Source organism: Oncorhynchus mykiss, unplaced genomic scaffold (assembly GCF_013265735.2).
Source record: "Oncorhynchus mykiss isolate Arlee unplaced genomic scaffold, USDA_OmykA_1.1 un_scaffold_582, whole genome shotgun sequence".
NCBI lineage: Eukaryota > Metazoa > Chordata > Actinopteri > Salmoniformes > Salmonidae > Oncorhynchus > Oncorhynchus mykiss.
The window spans coordinates 32,411-54,945 of NW_023494029.1; the positions used below are offsets into that span (position 1 = coordinate 32,411).

The 22,535-nt window shown below is 40.7% G+C and overlaps 7 non-coding genes across 7 annotated transcripts; all 7 read right to left on the bottom strand.

Moving 5' to 3' along the window:
- Nucleotides 1-4,534: 4,534 nt before the first annotated feature.
- trnas-aga lies at nucleotides 4,535-4,616 on the bottom strand. The gene has a single exon. It is a non-coding gene; the product is annotated as a tRNA-Ser (tRNA).
- Nucleotides 4,617-6,362: 1,746 nt separating this feature from the next.
- On the bottom strand, nucleotides 6,363-6,444 carry trnas-aga. Its single transcript has one exon. It is a non-coding gene; the product is annotated as a tRNA-Ser (tRNA).
- Nucleotides 6,445-15,876: 9,432 nt separating this feature from the next.
- trnal-cag lies at nucleotides 15,877-15,959 on the bottom strand. The gene has a single exon. It is a non-coding gene; the product is annotated as a tRNA-Leu (tRNA).
- A 1,357-nt stretch (nucleotides 15,960-17,316) lies between these two features.
- Nucleotides 17,317-17,398, bottom strand: trnas-aga. The gene has a single exon. It is a non-coding gene; the product is annotated as a tRNA-Ser (tRNA).
- Nucleotides 17,399-17,704: 306 nt separating this feature from the next.
- On the bottom strand, nucleotides 17,705-17,787 carry trnal-cag. The gene has a single exon. It is a non-coding gene; the product is annotated as a tRNA-Leu (tRNA).
- A 3,955-nt stretch (nucleotides 17,788-21,742) lies between these two features.
- trnas-aga lies at nucleotides 21,743-21,824 on the bottom strand. The gene has a single exon. It is a non-coding gene; the product is annotated as a tRNA-Ser (tRNA).
- A 306-nt stretch (nucleotides 21,825-22,130) lies between these two features.
- Nucleotides 22,131-22,213, bottom strand: trnal-cag. Its single transcript has one exon. It is a non-coding gene; the product is annotated as a tRNA-Leu (tRNA).
- Between the last annotated feature and the right edge of the window lie 322 nt (nucleotides 22,214-22,535).

Below are 22,535 nucleotides of genomic sequence, written 5' to 3' on the forward strand. Positions count from 1 at the left end.
GTTCTTCCCGCCAATACAATCCACTGACAACGACCGACGAGTTCTGCGTTCCGAGATTATTTTTGTTATTTGCCTGTTTGGGGCCCGCCTGTGAAATTGCGCGATTCTTGCAATTCTCTTTCAGCCTCTCATCAACTAGCTGTTTTTGCAGAATATTAAAAATACGATAGTTATTCACTACTCATATTAACTAGGTGTCATTTACGTTACCTTAAGTCATTTATTTTTCAACTGGATTTTACAAAGGTGCATGACATGCAGGCGCTAAAAAGTTGTCAGGAGGGGGTTTCAAACCATGCCTATAGGGGAGTCTGTGACCCGAATGACTTAATGGTTATTTTCAATGCAATCAAGTTTTTTCTTTTTCTTTTAGGGTTTAACAAGGTTTCTCACCTGTTACCTGTGGCTTGACTTTAGATGTGGCCAGTTCGATTACCCTGCAGACTATAAGAGTGTCTTCAGAATATGGCCAATTTGACATGAATTTAAAAATGCCTCAGATAGGACCAAAAAAGTGTCTGGAGCTTCCCGTCAGGGTAAGAGTGACAACAGGTTTCCACATGTCAAAATGGGGGAAATCTTAGCAAATGGCTTCATGGTTATTCATGAGAATCGTGTTGTTGTATTGTTGAGTGTATCATGGAATCTCACCTGAAATCTGTGGCTTGACTACAAACCTGTAACCTATGCTACTGTGGCCTATAGAGCTAGAAGGCTGGATAACCAGGTGTGTAAAGGTGTGAAGTGGGACAGATGGCCTGCATTCCTATCCCAAATGGACAACTAATCCCTATGTACTTGCGGAGATCTGAGAGGATGCGATTGGTATAAGAAACACGACTAAACTTCAATCTCCGGAGGGGTCAAAAAAATGCATTTTTGTTGTTGGCAGGATTTGAACCTGAGCAGGAAGATCCTAATGGATTTCTAGTCCATCGCCTTAAACACTCGGCCACGACAACGTTGACAGAAGAAAACAGGCTTGTTAGGAGTGAATGGGCCAACAGGCATAGCCTACAGAAAGTGAAATTTAACAACTGAAAGATAATGCAGTAACTCATTATAATGCAATAACACAAAATGTTCCCCTCATTCATTTGTTATTAAGTCCAGCTGTTTTCTTATTTAACCTTGATCTTTGCTCAGCTCCAGAAGGTCTGCATTTGAGAGTGTTTATTATGAATTGTTATTTCACTGTGTGAAGTTGTTATTTCATCATTCTTATTATTACTGCTGAGCAGCATGGCTCCTGAGAGGCACTAAAAAACTGTCAGAAGTGGGATTTGAACCCACGCCTCCATGGGAGACTGCGACCTGAACGCAGCGCCATAGACCGCTCGGCCATCCTGACTACAGCACAGTACCTGGGTATCGGGTTAAAGTGTATGCGGTAAAAGTAGAAATATGAACAACGCTCTAAAATCACCACAGAGACCAGAACAACTATGCACGATACTGACTTGCACTTTCAATAGTCATTTGTTTTTATAAATTAAAAAGTCCAGTCATTGATTTAACCTCAATATGGCCTTCAATGGGAAAGAGTAGTAAATCGCCATTGAATGAGCGCTAAACTGGCATCAGAATGTGGCCATTCTGATAGAAATGATAAAATTCCTCAGATAAGACTGAAAAAATGTCTGGAAATATCAGCAACCATCAGGGTAAGAGTGACAACAGGTCCACATGGGGGAAATCCTTACAAATGGCTTAATGGGTCATTTCAACGCAATCGTGTTATTATTTATTTTTAGGGTTTAACAAGGCAGCTCACCTGTGACTTGACATTAGATGCGGCGACTTCGATTACCCTGCAGACGATATTCTTGTTCTTCCCGCCAATACAATCCACTGACAACGACCGACGAGTTCTGCGTTCCGAGATTATTTTTGTTATTTGCCTGTTTGGGGCCCGCCTGTGAAATTGCGCGATTCTTGCAATTCTCTTTCATCCTCTCATCAACTAGCTGTTTTTGCAGAATATTAAAAATACGATAGTTATTCACTACTCATATTAACTAGGTGTCATTTACGTTACCTTAAGTCATTTATTTTTCAACTGGATTTTACAAAGGTGCATGACATGCCGGCGCTAAAAAGTTGTCAGGAGGGGGTTTCAAACCATGCCTATAGGGGAGTCTGCGACCTGAATGACTTAATGGTTATTTTCAATGCAATCAAGTTTTTTCTTTTTCTTTTAGGGTTTAACAAGGTTTCTCACCTGTCACCTGTGGCTTGACTTTAGATGTGGCCAGTTCGATTACCCTGCAGCCTAAGAGTGTCTTCAGAATATGGCCAATTTGACATGAATTTAAAAATGCCTCAGATAGGACCAAAAAAGTGTCTGGAGCTTCCCGTCAGGGTAAGAGTGACAACAAGTTTCCACATGTCAAAATGGGGGAAATCTTAGCAAATGGCTTAATGGTTATTCATGAAAATCGTGTTGTTGTATTGTTGAGTGTATCATGGGATCTCACCTGAAATCTGTGGCTTGACTACAAACCTGTAACCTATGCTACTGTGGCCTATAGAGCTAGAAGGCTGGATAACCAGGTGTGTAAAGGTGTGAAGTGGGATAGATGGCCTGCAGTCCTATCCCAAATGGACAACTAATCCCTATGTACTTGCGGAGATCTGAGAGGATGCGATTGGTATAAGAAACATGACTAAACTTCAACCTCCGGAGGGGTCAAAAAAATGCATTTTCATTGTCGGCAGGATTTAAACCTGCGCAGGAAGATCCTAATGGATTTCTAGTCCATCGCCTTAACCACTCGGCCACGACAACGTTGACAGAAGAAAACAAGCTTGTTAGGAGTGAATGGGCCAACAGGCATAGCCTACAGAAAGTGAAATTTAACAACTGAAAGATAATGCAGTAACTCATTATAATGCAATAACACAAAATGTTCCCCTCATTAATTTGTTATTAAGTCCAGCTGTTTTCTTATTTAACCTTGATCTTTGCTCAGCTCCAGAAGGTCTGCATTTGAGGGTGTTTATTATGAATTGTTATTTCACTGTGTGAAGTTGTTATTTCATCATTCTTATTATTACTGCTGAGCAGCATGACTCCTGAGAGGCACTAAAAAACTGTCAGAAGTGGGATTTGAACCCACGCCTCCATGGGAGACTGCGACCTGAACGCAGCGCCAGAGACCGCTCGGCCATCCTGACTACAGCACAGTAACTGGGTATCGGGTTAAAGTGTATGCGGTAAAAGTAGAAATATGAACAACGCTCTAAAATCACCACAGAGACCAGAACAACTATGCACGATACTGACTTGCACTTTCAATAGTCATTTGTTTTTATAAATTAAAAAGTCCAGTCATTGATTTAACCTCAATATGGCCTTCAATGGGAAAGAGTAGTAAATCGCCATTGAATGAGCGCTAAACTGGCATCAGAATATGGCCATTCTGATATAAATGATAAAATTCCTCAGATAAGACTGAAAAAGTGTCTGGAAATATCAGCAACCATCAGGGTAAGAGTGACAACAGGTCCACATGGGGGAAATCCTTACAAATGGCTTAATGGGTCATTTCAACGCAATCGTGTTATTATTTATTTTTAGGGTTTAACAAGGCAGCTCACCTGTGACTTGACATTAGATGCGGCGACTTCGATTACCCTGCAGACGATATTTTTGTTCTTCCCGCCAATACAATCCACTGACAACGACCGACGAGTTCTGCGTTCCGAGATTATTTTTGTTATTTGCCTGTTTGGGGCCCGCCTGTGAAATTGCGCGATTCTTGCAATTCTCTTTCAGCCTCTCATCAACTAGCTGTTTTTGCAGAATATTAAAAATACGATAGTTATTCACTACTCATATTAACTAGGTGTCATTTACGTTACCTTAAGTCATTTATTTTTCAACTGGATTTTACAAAGGTGCATGACATGCAGGCGCTAAAAAATTGTCAGGAGGGGGTTTCAAACCATGCCTATAGGGGAGTCTGCGACCTGAATGACTTAATGGTTATTTTCAATGCAATCAAGTTTTTTCTTTTTCTTTTAGGGTTTAACAAGGTTTCTCACCTGTTGCCTGTGGCTTGACTTTAGATGTGGCCAGTTCGATTACCCTGCAGAATATAAGAGTGTCTTCAGAATATGGCCAATTTGACATGAATTTAAAAATGCCTCAGATAGGACCAAAAAAGTGTCTGGAGCTTCCCGTCAGGGTCAGAGTGACAACAGGTTTCCACATGTCAAAATGGGGGAAATCTTAGCAAATGGCTTAATGGTTATTCATGAGAATCGTGTTGTTGTATTGTTGAGTGTATCATGGGATCTCACCTGAAATCTGTGGCTTGACTACAAACCTGTAACCTATGCTACTGTGGCCTATAGAGCTAGAAGGCTGGATAACCAGGTGTGTAAAGGTGTGAAGTGGGATAGATGGCCTGCAGTCCTATCCCAAATGGACAACTAATCCCTATGTACTTGCGGAGATCTGAGAGGATGCGATCGGTATAAGAAACACGACTAAACTTCCACCTCCGGAGGGGTCAAAAAAATGCATTTTCGTTGTCGGCAGGATTTGAACCTGCGCAGGAAGATCCTAATGGATTTCTAGTCCATCGCCTTAACCACTCGGCCACGACAACGTTGACAGAAAAAAACAGGCTTGTTAGGAGTGAATGGGCCAACAGGCATAGCCTACAGCGAGTGAAATTTAACAACTGATTAACAACTGATTAACTCATTATAATGCAATAACACAAAATGTTCCCCTCATTCATTTGTTATTAAGTCCAGCTGTTTTCTTATTTAACCTTGATCTTTGCTCAGCTCCAGAAGGTCTGCATTTGAGAGTGTTTATTATGAATTGTTATTTCACTGTGTGAAATTGTTATTTCATCATTCTTATTATTACTGCTGAGCAGCATGACTCCTGAGAGGCACTAGAAAACTGTCAGAAGTGGGATTTGAACCCTCGCCTCCATGGGACACTGCGACCTGAACGCAGCGCCTTAGACCGCTCGGCCATCCTGACTACAGCACAGTAACTGGGTATCGGGTTAAAGTGTATGCGGTAAAAGTAGAAATATGAACAACGCTCTAAAATCACCACAGAGACCAGAACAACTATGCACGATACTGACTTGCACTTTCAACAGTCATTTGTTTTTATAAATTAAAAAGTCCAGTCATTGATTTAACCTCAATATGGCCTTCAATGGGAAAGAGTAGTAAATCGTCATTGAATGAGCGCTAAACTGGCATCAGAATATGGCCATTCTGATATAAATGATAAAATTCCTTAGATAAGACTGAAAAAGTGTCTGCAAATATCAGCAACCATCAGGGTAAGAGTGACAACAGGTCCACATGGGGGAAATCCTTACAAATGGCTTAATGGGTCATTTCAACGCAATCGTGTTATTATTTATTTTTAGGGTTTAACAAGGCAGCTCACCTGTGACTTGACATTAGATGCGGCGACTTCGATTACCCTGCAGACGATATTTTTGTTCTTCCCGCCAATACAATCCACTGACAACGACCGACGAGTTCTGCGTTCCGAGATTATTTTTGTTATTTGCCTGTTTGGGGCCCGCCTGTGAAATTGCGCGATTCTTGCAATTCTCTTTCAGCCTCTCATCAACTAGCTGTTTTTGCAGAATATTAAAAATACGATAGTTATTCACTACTCATATTAACTAGGTGTCATTTACGTTACCTTAAGTCATTTATTTTTCAACTGGATTTTACAAAGGTGCATGACATGCAGGCGCTAAAAAGTTGTCAGGAGGGGGTTTCAAACCATGCCTATAGGGGAGTCTGCGACCTGAATGACTTAATGGTTATTTTCAATGCAATCAAGTTTTTTCTTTTTCTTTTAGGGTTTAACAAGGTTTCTCACCTGTTACCTGTGGCTTGACTTTAGATGTGGCCAGTTCGATTACCCTGCAGACTATAAGAGTGTCTTCAGAATATGGCCAATTTGACATGAATTTAAAAATGCCTCAGATAGGACCAAAAAAGTGTCTGGAGCTTCCCGTCAGGGTAAGAGTGACAACAGGTTTCCACATGTCAAAATGGGGGAAATCTTAGCAAATGGCTTAATGGTAATTCATGAGAATCGTGTTGTTGTATTGTTGAGTGTATCATGGGATCTCACCTGAAATCTGTGGCTTGACTACAAACCTGTAACCTATGCTACTGTGGCCTATAGAGCTAGAAGGCTGGATAACCAGGTGTGTAAAGGTGTGAAGTGGGATAGATGGCCTGCAGTCCTATCCCAAATGGACAACTAATCCCTATGTACTTGCGGAGATCTGAGAGGATGCGATTGGTATAAGAAACACGACTAAACTTCAACCTCCGGAGTGGTCAAAAAAATGCGTTTTCGTTGTCGGCAGGATTTGAACCTACGCAGGAAGATCCTAATGGATTTCTAGTCCATCGCCTTAACCACTCGGCCACGACAACATTGACAGAAAAAAACAGGCTTGTTAGGAGTGAATGGGCCAACAGGCATAGCCTACAGAAAGTGAAATTTAACAACTGAAAGATAATGCAGTAACTCATTATAATGCAATAACACAAAATGTTCCCCTCATTCATTTGTTATTAAGTCCAGCTGTTTTCTTATTTAACCTTGATCTTTGCTCAGCTCCAGAAGGTCTGCATTTGAGAGTGTTTATTATGAATTGTTATTTCACTGTGTGAAGTTGTTATTTCATCATTCTTATTATTACTGCTGAGCAGCATGACTCCTGAGAGGCACTAAAAAACTGTCAGAAGTGGGATTTGAACACACGCCTCCATGGGAGACTGCGACCTGAACGCAGCGCCTTAGACCGCTCGGCCATCCTGACTAGAGCACAGTAACTGGGTATCGGGTTAAAGTGTATGCGGTAAAAGTAGAAATATGAACAACGCTCTAAAATCACCACAGAGACCAGAACAACTATGCACGATACTGACTTGCACTTTCAATAGTCATTTGTTTTTCATAAATTAAAAAGTCCAGTCATTGATTTAACCTCAATATGGCTTTCAATGGAAAAGAGTAGTAAATCGCCATTGAATGAGCGCTAAACTGGCATCAGAATATGGCCATTCTGATATAAATGATAAAATTCCTCAGATAAGACTGAAAAAGTGTCTGGAAATATCAGCAACCATCAGGGTAAGAGTGACAACAGGTCCACATGGGGGAAATCCTTACAAATGGCTTGATGGGTCATTTCAACGCAATTGTGTTATTATTTATTTTTAGGGTTTAACAAGGCAGCTCACCTGTGACTTGACATTAGATGCGGCGACTTTGATTACCCTGCAGACGATATTTTTGTTCTTCCCGCCAATACAATCCACTGACAACGACCGACGAGTTCTGCGTTCCGAGATTATTTTTGTTATTTGCCTGTTTGGGGCCCGCCTGTGAAATTGCGCGATTCTTGCAATTCTCTTTCAGCCTCTCATCAACTAGCTGTTTTTGCAGAATATTAAAAATACGATAGTTATTCACTACTCATATTAACTAGGTGTCATTTACGTTACCTTAAGTCATTTATTTTTCAACTGGATTTTACAAAGGTGCATGACATGCAGGCGCTAAAAAATTGTCAGGAGGTGGTTTCAAACCATGCCTATAGGGGAGTCTGCGACCTGAATGACTTAATGGTTATTTTCAATGCAATCAAGTTTTTTCTTTTTCTTTTAGGGTTTAACAAGGTTTCTCACCTGTTACCTGTGGCTTGACTTTAGATGTGGCCAGTTCGATTACCCTGCAGACTATAAGAGTGTCTTCAGAATATGGCCAATTTGACATGAATTTAAAAATGCCTCAGATAGGACCAAAAAAGTGTCTGGAGCTTCCCGTCAGGGTAAGAGTGACAACAGGTTTCCACATGTCAAAATGGGGGAAATCTTAGCAAATGGCTTCATGGTTATTCATGAGAATCGTGTTGTTGTATTGTTGAGTGTATCATGGGATCTCACCTGAAATCTGTGGCTTGACTACAAACCTGTAACCTATGCTACTGTGGCCTATAGAGCTAGAAGGCTGGATAACCAGGTGTGTGAAGTGGGATAGATGGCCTGCAGTCCTATCCCAAATGGACAACTAATCCCTATGTACTTGCGGAGATCTGAGAGGATGCGATTGGTATAAGAAACACGACTAAACTTCAACCTCCGGAGGGGTCAAAAAAATGCATTTTCGCTGTCGGCAGGATTTGAACCTGCGCAGGAAGATTCTAATGGATTTCTAGTCCATCGCCTTAACCACTCGGCCACGACAACAGTGACAGAAGAAAACAGGCTTGTTAGGAGTGAATGGGCCAACAGGCATAGCCTACAGAAAGTGAAATTTAACAACTGAAAGATAATGCAGTAACTCATTATAATGCAATAACACAAAATGTTCCCCTCATTCATTTGTTATTAAGTCCAGCTGTTTTCTTATTTAACCTTGATCTTTGCTCAGCTCCAGAAGGTCTGCATTTGAGAGTGTTTATTATGAATTGCTATTTCACTGTGTGAAGTTGTTATTTCATCATTCTTATTATTACTGCTGAGCAGCATGACTCCTGAGAGGCACTAAAAAACTGTCAGAAGTGGGATTTGAACCCACGCCTCCATGGGAGACTGCGAACTGAACGCAGCGCCTTAGACCACTCGGCCATCCTGACTACAGCACAGTAACTGGGTATCGGGTTAAAGTGTATGCGGTAAAAGTAGAAATATGAACAACGCTCTAAAATCACCACAGAGACCAGAACAACAATGCACGATACTGACTTGCACTTTCAATAGTCATTTGTTTTTATAAATTAAAAAGTCCAGTCATTGATTTAACCTCAATATGGCCTTCAATGGGAAAGAGTAGTAAATCGTCATTGAATGAGCGCTAAACTGGCATCAGAATATGGCCATTCTGATATAAATGATAAAATTCCTCAGATAAGACTGAAAAAGTGTCTGGAAATATCAGCAACCATCAGGGTAAGAGTGACAACAGGTCCACATGGGGGAAATCCTTACAAATGGCTTAATGAGTCATTTCAACGCAATCGTGTTATTATTTATTTTTAGGGTTTAACAAGGCAGCTCACCTGTGACTTGACATTAGATGCGGCGACTTTGATTACCCTGCAGACGATATTTTTGTTCTTCCCGCCAATACAATCCACTGACAACGACCGACGAGTTCTGCGTTCCGAGATTATTTTTGTTATTTGCCTGTTTGGGGCCCGCCTGTGAAATTGCGCGATTCTTGCAATTCTCTTTCAGCCTCTCATCAACTAGCTGTTTTTGCAGAATATTAAAAATACGATAGTTATTCACTACTCATATTAACTAGGTGTCATTTACGTTACCTTAAGTCATTTATTTTTCAACTGGATTTTACAAAGGTGCATGACATGCAGGCGCTAAAAAATTGTCAGGAGGGGGTTTCAAACCATGCCTATAGGGGAGTCTGCGACCTGAATGACTTAATGGTTATTTTCAATGCAATCAAGTTATTTATTTTTCTTTTAGGGTTTAACAAGGTTTCTCACCTGTTACCTGTGGCTTGACTTTAGATGTGGCCAGTTCGATTACCCTGCAGCCTAAGAGTGTCTTCAGAATATGGCCAATTTGACATGAATTTAAAAATGCCTCAGTTAGGACCAAAAAAGTGTCTGGAGCTTCCCGTCAGGGTAAGAGTGACAACAGGTTTCCACATGTCAAAATGGGGGAAATCTTAGCAAATGGCTTCATGGTTATTCATGAGAATCGTGTTGTTGTATTGTTGAGTGTATCATGGGATCTCACCTGAAATCTGTGGCTTGACTACAAACCTGTAACCTATGCTACTGTGGCCTATAGAGCTAGAAGGCTGGATAACCAGGTGTGTAAAGGTGTGAAGTGGGACAGATGGCCTGCAGTCCTATCCCAAATGGACAACTAATCCCTATGTACTTGCGGAGATCTGAGAGGATGCGATTGGTATAAGAAACACGACTAAACTTCAACCTCCGGAGGGGTCAAAAAAATGCATTTTCGTTGTCGGCAGGATTTGATCCTGCGCAGGAAGATCCTAATGGATTTCTAGTCCATCGCCTTAACCACTCGGCCACGACAACGTTGACAGAAGAAAGCAAGCTTGTTAGGAGTGAATGGGCCAACAGGCATAGCCTACAGAAAGTGAAATTTAACAACTGAAAGATAATGCAGTAACTCATTATAATGCAATAACACAAAATGTTCCCCTCATTCATTTGTTATTAAGTCCAGCTGTTTTCTTATTTAACCTTGATCTTTGCTCAGCTCCAGAAGGTCTGCATTTGAGAGTGTTTATTATGAATTGTTATTTCACTGTGTGAAGTTGTTATTTCATCATTCTTATTATTACTGCTGAGCAGCATGACTCCTGAGAGGCACTAAAAAACTGTCAGAAGTGGGATTTGAACCCACGCCTCCATGGGAGACTGCGAACTGAACGCAGCGCCTTAGACCACTCGGCCATCCTGACTACAGCACAGTAACTGGGTATCGGGTTAAAGTGTATGCGGTAAAAGTAGAAATATGAACAACGCTCTAAAATCACCACAGAGACCAGAACAACAATGCACGATACTGACTTGCACTTTCAATAGTCATTTGTTTTTATAAATTAAAAAGTCCAGTCATTGATTTAACCTCAATATGGCCTTCAATGGGAAAGAGTAGTAAATCGTCATTGAATGAGCGCTAAACTGGCATCAGAATATGGCCATTCTGATATAAATGATAAAATTCCTCAGATAAGACTGAAAAAGTGTCTGGAAATATCAGCAACCATCAGGGTAAGAGTGACAACAGGTCCACATGGGGGAAATCCTTACAAATGGCTTAATGAGTCATTTCAACGCAATCGTGTTATTATTTATTTTTAGGGTTTAACAAGGCAGCTCACCTGTGACTTGACATTAGATGCGGCGACTTTGATTACCCTGCAGACGATATTTTTGTTCTTCCCGCCAATACAATCCACTGACAACGACCGACGAGTTCTGCGTTCCGAGATTATTTTTGTTATTTGCCTGTTTGGGGCCCGCCTGTGAAATTGCGCGATTCTTGCAATTCTCTTTCAGCCTCTCATCAACTAGCTGTTTTTGCAGAATATTAAAAATACGATAGTTATTCACTACTCATATTAACTAGGTGTCATTTACGTTACCTTAAGTCATTTATTTTTCAACTGGATTTTACAAAGGTGCATGACATGCAGGCGCTAAAAAATTGTCAGGAGGGGGTTTCAAACCATGCCTATAGGGGAGTCTGCGACCTGAATGACTTAATGGTTATTTTCAATGCAATCAAGTTATTTATTTTTCTTTTAGGGTTTAACAAGGTTTCTCACCTGTTACCTGTGGCTTGACTTTAGATGTGGCCAGTTCGATTACCCTGCAGCCTAAGAGTGTCTTCAGAATATGGCCAATTTGACATGAATTTAAAAATGCCTCAGTTAGGACCAAAAAAGTGTCTGGAGCTTCCCGTCAGGGTAAGAGTGACAACAGGTTTCCACATGTCAAAATGGGGGAAATCTTAGCAAATGGCTTCATGGTTATTCATGAGAATCGTGTTGTTGTATTGTTGAGTGTATCATGGGATCTCACCTGAAATCTGTGGCTTGACTACAAACCTGTAACCTATGCTACTGTGGCCTATAGAGCTAGAAGGCTGGATAACCAGGTGTGTAAAGGTGTGAAGTGGGACAGATGGCCTGCAGTCCTATCCCAAATGGACAACTAATCCCTATGTACTTGCGGAGATCTGAGAGGATGCGATTGGTATAAGAAACACGACTAAACTTCAACCTCCGGAGGGGTCAAAAAAATGCATTTTCGTTGTCGGCAGGATTTGATCCTGCGCAGGAAGATCCTAATGGATTTCTAGTCCATCGCCTTAACCACTCGGCCACGACAACGTTGACAGAAGAAAGCAAGCTTGTTAGGAGTGAATGGGCCAACAGGCATAGCCTACAGAAAGTGAAATTTAACAACTGAAAGATAATGCAGTAACTCATTATAATGCAATAACACAAAATGTTCCCCTCATTCATTTGTTATTAAGTCCAGCTGTTTTCTTATTTAACCTTGATCTTTGCTCAGCTCCAGAAGGTCTGCATTTGAGAGTGTTTATTATGAATTGTTATTTCACTGTGTGAAGTTGTTATTTCATCATTCTTATTATTACTGCTGAGCAGCATGACTCCTGAGAGGCACTAAAAAACTGTCAGAAGTGGGATTTGAACCCACGCCTCCATGGGAGACTGCGAACTGAACGCAGCGCCTTAGACCACTCGGCCATCCTGACTACAGCACAGTAACTGGGTATCGGGTTAAAGTGTATGCGGTAAAAGTAGAAATATGAACAACGCTCTAAAATCACCACAGAGACCAGAACAACAATGCACGATACTGACTTGCACTTTCAATAGTCATTTGTTTTTATAAATTAAAAAGTCCAGTCATTGATTTAACCTCAATATGGCCTTCAATGGGAAAGAGTAGTAAATCGTCATTGAATGAGCGCTAAACTGGCATCAGAATATGGCCATTCTGATATAAATGATAAAATTCCTCAGATAAGACTGAAAAAGTGTCTGGAAATATCAGCAACCATCAGGGTAAGAGTGACAACAGGTCCACATGGGGGAAATCCTTACAAATGGCTTAATGAGTCATTTCAACGCAATCGTGTTATTATTTATTTTTAGGGTTTAACAAGGCAGCTCACCTGTGACTTGACATTAGATGCGGCGACTTTGATTACCCTGCAGACGATATTTTTGTTCTTCCCGCCAATACAATCCACTGACAACGACCGACGAGTTCTGCGTTCCAAGATTATTTTTGTTATTTGCCTGTTTGGGGCCCGCCTGTGAAATTGCGCGATTCTTGCAATTCTCTTTCAGCCTCTCATCAACTAGCTGTTTTTGCAGAATATTAAAAATACGATAGTTATTCACTACTCATATTAACTAGGTGTCATTTACGTTACCTTAAGTCATTTATTTTTCAACTGGATTTTACAAAGGTGCATGACATGCAGGCGCTAAAAAATTGTCAGGAGGTGGTTTCAAACCATGCCTATAGGGGAGTCTGCGACCTGAATGACTTAATGGTTATTTTCAATGCAATCAAGTTTTTTCTTTTTCTTTTAGGGTTTAACAAGGTTTCTCACCTGTTACCTGTGGCTTGACTTTAGATGTGGCCAGTTCGATTACCCTGCAGCCTAAGAGTGTCTTCAGAATATGGCCAATTTGACATGAATTTAAAAATGCCTCAGTTAGGACCAAAAAAGTGTCTGGAGCTTCCCGTCAATGTAAGAGTGACAACAGGTTTCCACATGTCAAAATGGGGGAAATCTTAGCAAATGGCTTCATGGTTATTCATGAGAATCGTGTTGTTGTATTGTTGAGTGTATCATGGGATCTCACCTGAAATCTGTGGCTTGACTACAAACCTGTAACCTATGCTACTGTGGCCTATAGAGCTAGAAGGCTGGATAACCAGGTGTGTAAAGGTGTGAAGTGGGACAGATGGCCTGCAGTCCTATCCCAAATGGACAACTAATCCCTATGTACTTGCGGAGATCTGAGAGGATGCGATTGGTATAAGAAACACGACTAAACTTCAACCTACGGAGGGGTCAAAAAAATGCATTTTCGTTGTCGGCAGGATTTGAACCTGCGCAGGAAGATCCTAATGGATTTCTAGTCCATCGCCTTAACCACTCGGCCACGACAATGTTGACAGAAGAACGCAAGCTTGTTAGGAGTGAATGGGCCAACAGGCATAGCCTACAGAAAGTGAAATTTAACAACTGAAAGATAATGCAGTAACTCATTATAATGCAATAACACAAAATGTTCCCCTCATTCATTTGTTATTAAGTCCAGCTGTTTTCTTATTTAACCTTGATCTTTGCTCAGCTCCAGAAGGTCTGCATTTGAGAGTGTTTATTATGAATTGTTATTTCACTGTGTGAAGTTGTTATTTCATCATTCTTATTATTACTGCTGAGCAGCATGACTCCTGAGAGGCACTAAAAAACTGTCAGAAGTGGGATTTGAACCCACGCCTCCATGGGAGACTGCGAACTGAACGCAGCGCCTTAGACCACTCGGCCATCCTGACTACAGCACAGTAACTGGGTATCGGGTTAAAGTGTATGCGGTAAAAGTAGAAATATGAACAACGCTCTAAAATCACCACAGAGACCAGAACAACAATGCCCGATACTGACTTGCACTTTCAATAGTCATTTGTTTTTATAAATTAAAAAGTCCAGTCATTGATTTAACCTCAATATGGCCTTCAATGGGAAAGAGTAGTAAATCGTCATTGAATGAGCGCTAAACTGGCATCAGAATATGGCCATTCTGATATAAATGATAAAATTCCTCAGATAAGACTGAAAAAGTGTCTGGAAATATCAGCAACCATCAGGGTAAGAGTGACAACAGGTCCACATGGGGGAAATCCTTACAAATGGCTTAATGAGTCATTTCAACGCAATCGTGTTATTATTTATTTTTAGGGTTTAACAAGGCAGCTCACCTGTGACTTGACATTAGATGCGGCGACTTTGATTACCCTGCAGACGATATTTTTGTTCTTCCCGCCAATACAATCCACTGACAACGACCGACGAGTTCTGCGTTCCGAGATTATTTTTGTTATTTGCCTGTTTGGGGCCCGCCTGTGAAATTGCGCGATTCTTGCAATTCTCTTTCAGCCTCTCATCAACTAGCTGTTTTTGCAGAATATTAAAAATACGATAGTTATTCACTACTCATATTAACTAGGTGTCATTTACGTTACCTTAAGTCATTTATTTTTCAACTGGATTTTACAAAGGTGCATGACATGCAGGCGCTAAAAAATTGTCAGGAGGGGGTTTCAAACCATGCCTATAGGGGAGTCTGCGACCTGAATGACTTAATGGTTATTTTCAATGCAATCGAGTTTTTTCTTTTTCTTTTAGGGTTTAACAAGGTTTCTCACCTGTTACCTGTGGCTTGACTTTAGATGTGGCCAGTTCGATTACCCTGCAGCCTAAGAGTGTCTTCAGAATATGGCCAATTTGACATGAATTTAAAAATGCCTCAGATAGGACCAAAAAAGTGTCTGGAGCTTCCCGTCAGGGTAAGAGTGACAACAGGTTTCCACATGTCAAAATGGGGGAAATCTTAGCAAATGTTTTTCATGGTTATTCATGAGAATCGTGTTGTTGTATTGTTGAGTGTATCATGGGATCTCACCTGAAATCTGTGGCTTGACTACAAACCTGTAACCTATGCTACTGTGGCCTATAGAGCTAGAAGGCTGGATAACCAGGTGTGTAAAGGTGTGAAGTGGGACAGATGGCCTGCAGTCCTATCCCAAATGGACAACTAATCCCTATGTACTTGCGGAGATCTGAGAGGATGCGATTGGTATAAGAAACACGACTAAACTTCAACCTCCGGAGGGGTCAAAAAAATGCATTTTCGTTGTCGGCAGGATTTGAACCTACGCAGGAAGATCCTAATGGATTTCTAGTCCATCGCCTTAACCACTCAGCCACGACAACGTTGACAGAAGAAAACAGGCTTGTTAGGAGTGAATGGGCCAACAGGCATAGCCTACAGAAAGTGAAATTTAACAACTGAAAGATAATGCAGTAACTCATTATAATGCAATAACACAAAATGTTCCCCTCATTCATTTGTTATTAAGTCCAGCTGTTTTCTTATTTAACCTTGATCTTTGCTCAGCTCCAGAAGGTCTGCATTTGAGAGTGTTTATTATGAATTGTTATTTCACTGTGTGAAGTTGTTATTTCATCATTCTTATTATTACTGCTGAGCAGCATGACTCCTGAGAGGCACTAAAAAACTGTCAGAAGTGGGATTTGAACCCACGCCTCCATGGGAGACTGCGACCTGAACGCAGCGCCTTAGACCGCTCGGCCATCCTGACTACAGCACAGTAACTGGGTATCGGGTTAAAGTGTATGCGGTAAAAGTAGAAATATGAACAACGCTCTAAAATCACCACAGAGACCAGAACAACTATGCACGATACTGACTTGCACTTTCAATAGTCATTTGTTTTTATAAATTAAAAAGTCCAGTCATTGATTTAACCTCAATATGGCCTTCAATGGGAAAGAGTAGTAAATCGTCATTGAATGAGCGCTAAACTGGCATCAGAATATGGCCATTCTGATATAAATGATAAAATTCCTCAGATAAGACTGAAAAAGTGTCTGGAAATATCAGCAACCATCAGGGTAAGAGTGACAACAGGTCCACATGGGGGAAATCCTTACAAATGGCTTAATGAGTCATTTCAACGCAATCGTGTTATTATTTATTTTCAGGGTTTAACAAGGCAGCTCACCTGTGATTTGACATTAGATGCGGCGACTTTGATTACCCTGCAGACGATATTTTTGTTCTTCCCGCCAATACAATCCACTGACAACGACCGACGAGTTCTGCGTTCCGAGATTATTTTTGTTATTTGCCTGTTTGGGGCCCGCCTGTGAAATTGCGCGATTCTTGCAATTCTCTTTCAGCCTCTCATCAACTAGCTGTTTTTGCAGAATATTACAAATACGATAGTTATTCACTACTCATATTAACTAGGTGTCATTTACGTTACCTTAAGTCATTTATTTTTCAACTGGATTTTACAAAGGTGCATGACATGCAGGCGCTAAAAAGTTGTCAGGAGGGGGTTTCAAACCATGCCTATAGGGGAGTCTGCGACCTGAATGACTTAATGGTTATTTTCAATGCAATCGAGTTTTTTCTTTTTCTTTTAGGGTTTAACAAGGTTTCTCACCTGTTACCTGTGGCTTGACTTTAGATGTGGCCAGTTCGATTACCCTGCAGACTATAAGAGTGTCTTCAGAATATGGCCAATTTGACATGAATTTAAAAATGCCTCAGATAGGACCAAAAAAGTGTCTGGAGCTTCCCGTCAGGGTAAGAGTGACAACAGGTTTCCACATGTCAAAATGGGGGAAATCTTAGCAAATGGCTTAATGGTTATTCATGAGAATCGTGTTGTTGTATTGTTGAGTGTATCATGGGATCTCACCGGAAATCTGTGGCTTGACTACAAACCTGTAACCTATGCTACTGTGGCCTATAGAGCTAGAAGGCTGGATAACCAGGTGTGTAAAGGTGTGAAGTGGGATAGATGGCCTGCAGTCCTATCCCAAATGGACAACTAATCCCTATGTACTTGCGGAGATCTGAGAGGATGCGATTGGTATAAGAAACACGACTAAACTTCAACCTCCGGAGGGGTCAAAAAAATACATTTTCGTTGTCGGCAGGATTTGAACCTGCGCAGGAAGATCCTAATGGATTTCTAGTCCATCGCCTTAACCACTCGGCCACGACAACGTTGACAGAAGAAAACAAGCTTGTTAGGAGTGAATGGGCCAACAGGCATAGCCTACAGAAAGTGAAATTTAACAACTGAAAGATAATGCAGTAACTCATTATAATGCAATAACACAAAATGTTCCCCTCATTCATTTGTTATTAAGTCCAGCTGTTTTCTTATTTAACCTTGATCTTTGCTCAGCTCCAGAAGGTCTGCATTTGAGAGTGTTTATTATGAATTGTTATTTCACTGTGTGAAGTTGTTATTTCATCATTCTTATTATTACTGCTGAGCAGCATGACTCCTGAGAGGCACTAAGAAACTGTCAGAAGTGGGATTTGAACCCACGCCTCCATGGGAGACTGCGACCTGAACGCAGCGCCTTAGACCGCTCGGCCATCCTGACTACAGCACAGTAACTGGGTATCGGGTTAAAGTGTATGCGGTAAAAGTAGAAATATGAACAACGCTCTAAAATCACCACAGAGACCAGAACAACTATGCACGATACTGACTTGCACTTTCAATAGTCATTTGTTTTTATAAATTAAAAAGTCCAGTCATTGATTTAACCTCAATATGGCCTTCAATGGGAAAGAGTAGTAAATCGTCATTGAATGAGCGCTAAACTGGCATCAGAATATGGCCATTCTGATAGAAATGATAAAATTCCTCAGATAAGACTGAAAAAGTGTCTGGAAATATCAGCAACCATCAGGGTAAGAGTGACAACAGGTCCACATGGGGGAAATCCTTACAAATGGCTTAATGGGTCATTTCAACGCAATCGTGTTATTATTTATTTTTAGGGTTTAACAAGGCAGCTCACCTGTGACTTGACATTAGATGCGGCGACTTCGATTACCCTGCAGACGATATTCTTGTTCTTCCCGCCAATACAATCCACTGACAACGACCGACGAGTTCTGCGTTCCGAGATTATTTTTGTTATTTGCCTGTTTGGGGCCCGCCTGTGAAATTGCGCGATTCTTGCAATTCTCTTTCAGCCTCTCATCAACTAGCTGTTTTTGCAGAATATTAAAAATACGATAGTTATTCACTACTCATATTAACTAGGTGTCATTTACGTTACCTTAAGTCATTTATTTTTCAAACTGGATTTTACAAAGGTGCATGACATGCAGGCGCTAAAAAATTGTCAGGAGGGGGTTTCAAACCATGCCTATAGGGGAGTCTGCGACCTGAATGACTTAATGGTTATTTTCAATGCAATCAAGTTTTTTCTTTTTCTTTTAGGGTTTAACAAGGTTTTTCACCTGTTACCTGTGGCTTGACTTTAGATGTGGCCAGTTCGATTACCCTGCAGCCTATAAGAGTGTCTTCAGAATATGGCCAATTTGACATGAATTTAAAAATGCCTCAGATAGGGTCTGCATTTGAGAGTGTTTATTATGAATTGTTATTTCACTGTGTGAACTAAAAAACTGTCAGAAGTGGGATTTGAACCCATGCCTCCATGGGAGACTGCGACCTGAACGCAGCGCCTTAGACCGCTCGGCCATCCTGACTGCAGCACAGTAACTGGGTATCGGGTTAAAGTGTATGCGTTAAAAGTAGAAATATGAACAACGCTCTAAAATCACCACAGAGACCAGAACAACTATGCACGATACTGACTTGCACTTTCAATAGTCATTTGTTTTTACAAATTAAAAAGTCCAGTCATTGATTTAAAACCTGTTTAGGATATGGCAGACATATGCCCCCTTTGGAGAGATTGGGTACCCCTAGTAAACTGAAAAAAAAATCTGTCAACAATTGCTAATATATGCAAATAAAAATTATTATTGGATAGAAAACACTCTAAAGATTCTAAAACCGTTGGAATTATGTCTGTAAGTATAGCAGAACTCACAGGGCAGGCATTCTTCCAAACTAGTTTTTGTGGCCATGAAAGTTGGAGCAACTTTGACGTCATGGCCCCCACCCTTCCCAACCAGTTATGATTCTGGGGAGACATTCTATCTCTTCCGCTAGATGTCCTCTTTCAGTAGAGCTTTGAATCGTTCAAATCCCGCAAGAATTGACCCTATGGGAGTGAAATTAGTGCGTGCCACGAGAAAATAGGCTGTGCGTAGGGGCGCGAATTGGTCCCAGCCATTCCTTTGTTCCAGCACTCAAGAGAGGGGCAGACGATGGCCGATTGAATTGAAGTTTGTTTTGTGTGTCTAAAACATCATAAAGCTTGCTTCTGCACTTAGTTTGACCTGTTTAGTCGACATATAATATGTAATTTTGAAGTTTTGATGCGCAACTTTTCCGGACCAGAGGACGTTTTGGGTGCATTTCAGCTGATGTTATTAGCCTGTTAGATCTCTAGGGGCGCTATTTCATTTTTCATTTTTGGATAAAAAACGTTCCCGTTTTAAGCGCTAATACAAAGACGCAAGACTTGAAACCAAACGATGTATTGGGTAAGTCTGAAGCCTTCCAGAACATTCTGAACGAAGACCATCGAAGGTAAGGGAATATTTATGCTTAAATCTGTGTTTCTGTTGACTCCAACATTACGTAGAAATGTAGCTTGGAACTGAGCGCCGTCTCAGCATATTGAATAGTGTGCGATTTCTGTAACGTTAAAAGTAAATCTAACAAAGCGGTTGCATAAAGAAGCAGTGTATCTTTCTAACTATATGTAGAACATGTATATTTAGTCAAAGTTTATGATGTCTATTTACGTTACCTTGCCGCGCTACCTAGATTTCCTGCGGGCATTTTTGAGTAATTTCTGAACGTGAACTCACTGTAAATGGACATTTATGGATATAAATGGCATATTATTGAAAAAAAAAATGTACTGTGTAACATGTCATATTACTGTCATCTGATGAAGATTTTCAAAAGGTTAGTGAACGATTTATTTTTTAATCCTGCATTTGTTGATTGCATGTTTTGGCTATTCAAATGAGCTGTGTCTGGTGGTGGTTTTACATATATATGTGCTATGTTTTCACCGTAAAACATTTTAGAAATCTGACTTGCTGGCTAGATGAACAAGGTGTTTATCTTTCATTTGAGCTATGGACTTAGACTTGTTAATGTGTGGAGGTTAAATATTTGTAAGAATATTTTTGCGTTCCATGCGCCACCGTTTCAGCTGAACGTGGGAGGGTTGATTCCCAATTGGGAACCAATATCGTAGACAGGTTAACCTCAATATGGCCTTCAATGGGAAAGAGTAGTAAATCGCCATTGAATGAGCGCTAAACTGGCATCAGAATATGGCCATTCTGATATAAATGATAAAATTCCTCAGATAAGACTGAAAAAGTGTCTGGAAATATCAGCAACCATCAGGGTAAGAGTGACAACAGGTCCACATGGGGGAAATCCTTACAAATGGCTTAATGGGTCATTTCAACGCAATCGTGTTATTATTTATTTTTAGGGTTTAACAAGGCAGCTCACCTGTGACTTGACATTAGATGCGGCGACTTCGATTACCCTGCAGACGATATTTTTGTTCTTCCCGCCAATACAATCCACTGACAACGACCGACGAGTTCTGCGTTCCGAGATTATTTTTGTTATTTGCCTGTTTGGGAATCGCCTGTGAAATTGCGCGATTCTTGCAATTCTCTTTCAGCCTCTCATCAACTAGCTGTTTTTGCAGAATATTAAAAATACGTTAGTTATTCACTACTCATATTAACTAGGTGTCATTTACGTTACCTTAAGTCATTTATTTTTCAACTGGATTTTACAAAGGTGCATGACATGCAGGCGCTAAAAAGTTGTCAGGAGGGGGTTTCAAACCATGCCTATAGGGGAGTCTGCGACCTGAATGACTTAATGGTTATTTTCAATGCAATCGAGTTTTCTTTTTCTTTTAGGGTTTAACAATGTTTCTCACCTGTTACCTGTGGCTTGACTTTAGATGTGGCCAGTTCGATTACCCTGCAGACTATAAGAGTGTCTTCAGAATATGGCCAATTTGACATGAATTTAAAAATGCCTCAGATAGGACCAAAAAAGTGTCTGGAGCTTCCCGTCAGGGTAAGAGTGACAACAGGTTTCCACATGTCAAAATGGGGGAAATCTTAGCAAATGGCTTAATGGTTATTCATGAGAATCGTGTTGTTGTATTGTTGAGTGTATCATGGGATCTCACCGGAAATCTGTGGCTTGACTACAAACCTGTAACCTATGCTACTGTGGCCTATAGAGCTAGAAGGCTGGATAACCAGGTGTGTAAAGGTGTGAAGTGGGATAGATGGCCTGCAGTCCTATCCCAAATGGACAACTAATCCCTATGTACTTGCGGAGATCTGAGAGGATGCGATTGGTATAAGAAACACGACTAAACTTCAACCTCCGGAGGGGTCAAAAAAATACATTTTCGTTGTCGGCAGGATTTGAACCTGCGCAGGAAGATCCTAATGGATTTCTAGTCCATCGCCTTAACCACTCGGCCACGACAACGTTGACAGAAGAAAACAAGCTTGTTAGGAGTGAATGGGCCAACAGGCATAGCCTACAGAAAGTGAAATTTAACAACTGAAAGATAATGCAGTAACTCATTATAATGCAATAACACAAAATGTTCCCCTCATTCATTTGTTATTAAGTCCAGCTGTTTTCTTATTTAACCTTGATCTTTGCTCAGCTCCAGAAGGTCTGCATTTGAGAGTGTTTATTATGAATTGTTATTTCACTGTGTGAAGTTGTTATTTCATCATTCTTATTATTACTGCTGAGCAGCATGACTCCTGAGAGGCACTAAGAAACTGTCAGAAGTGGGATTTGAACCCACGCCTCCATGGGAGACTGCGACCTGAACGCAGCGCCTTAGACCGCTCGGCCATCCTGACTACAGCACAGTAACTGGGTATCGGGTTAAAGTGTATGCGGTAAAAGTAGAAATATGAACAACGCTCTAAAATCACCACAGAGACCAGAACAACTATGCACGATACTGACTTGCACTTTCAATAGTCATTTGTTTTTATAAATTAAAAAGTCCAGTCATTGATTTAACCTCAATATGGCCTTCAATGGGAAAGAGTAGTAAATCGTCATTGAATGAGCGCTAAACTGGCATCAGAATATGGCCATTCTGATAGAAATGATAAAATTCCTCAGATAAGACTGAAAAAGTGTCTGGAAATATCAGCAACCATCAGGGTAAGAGTG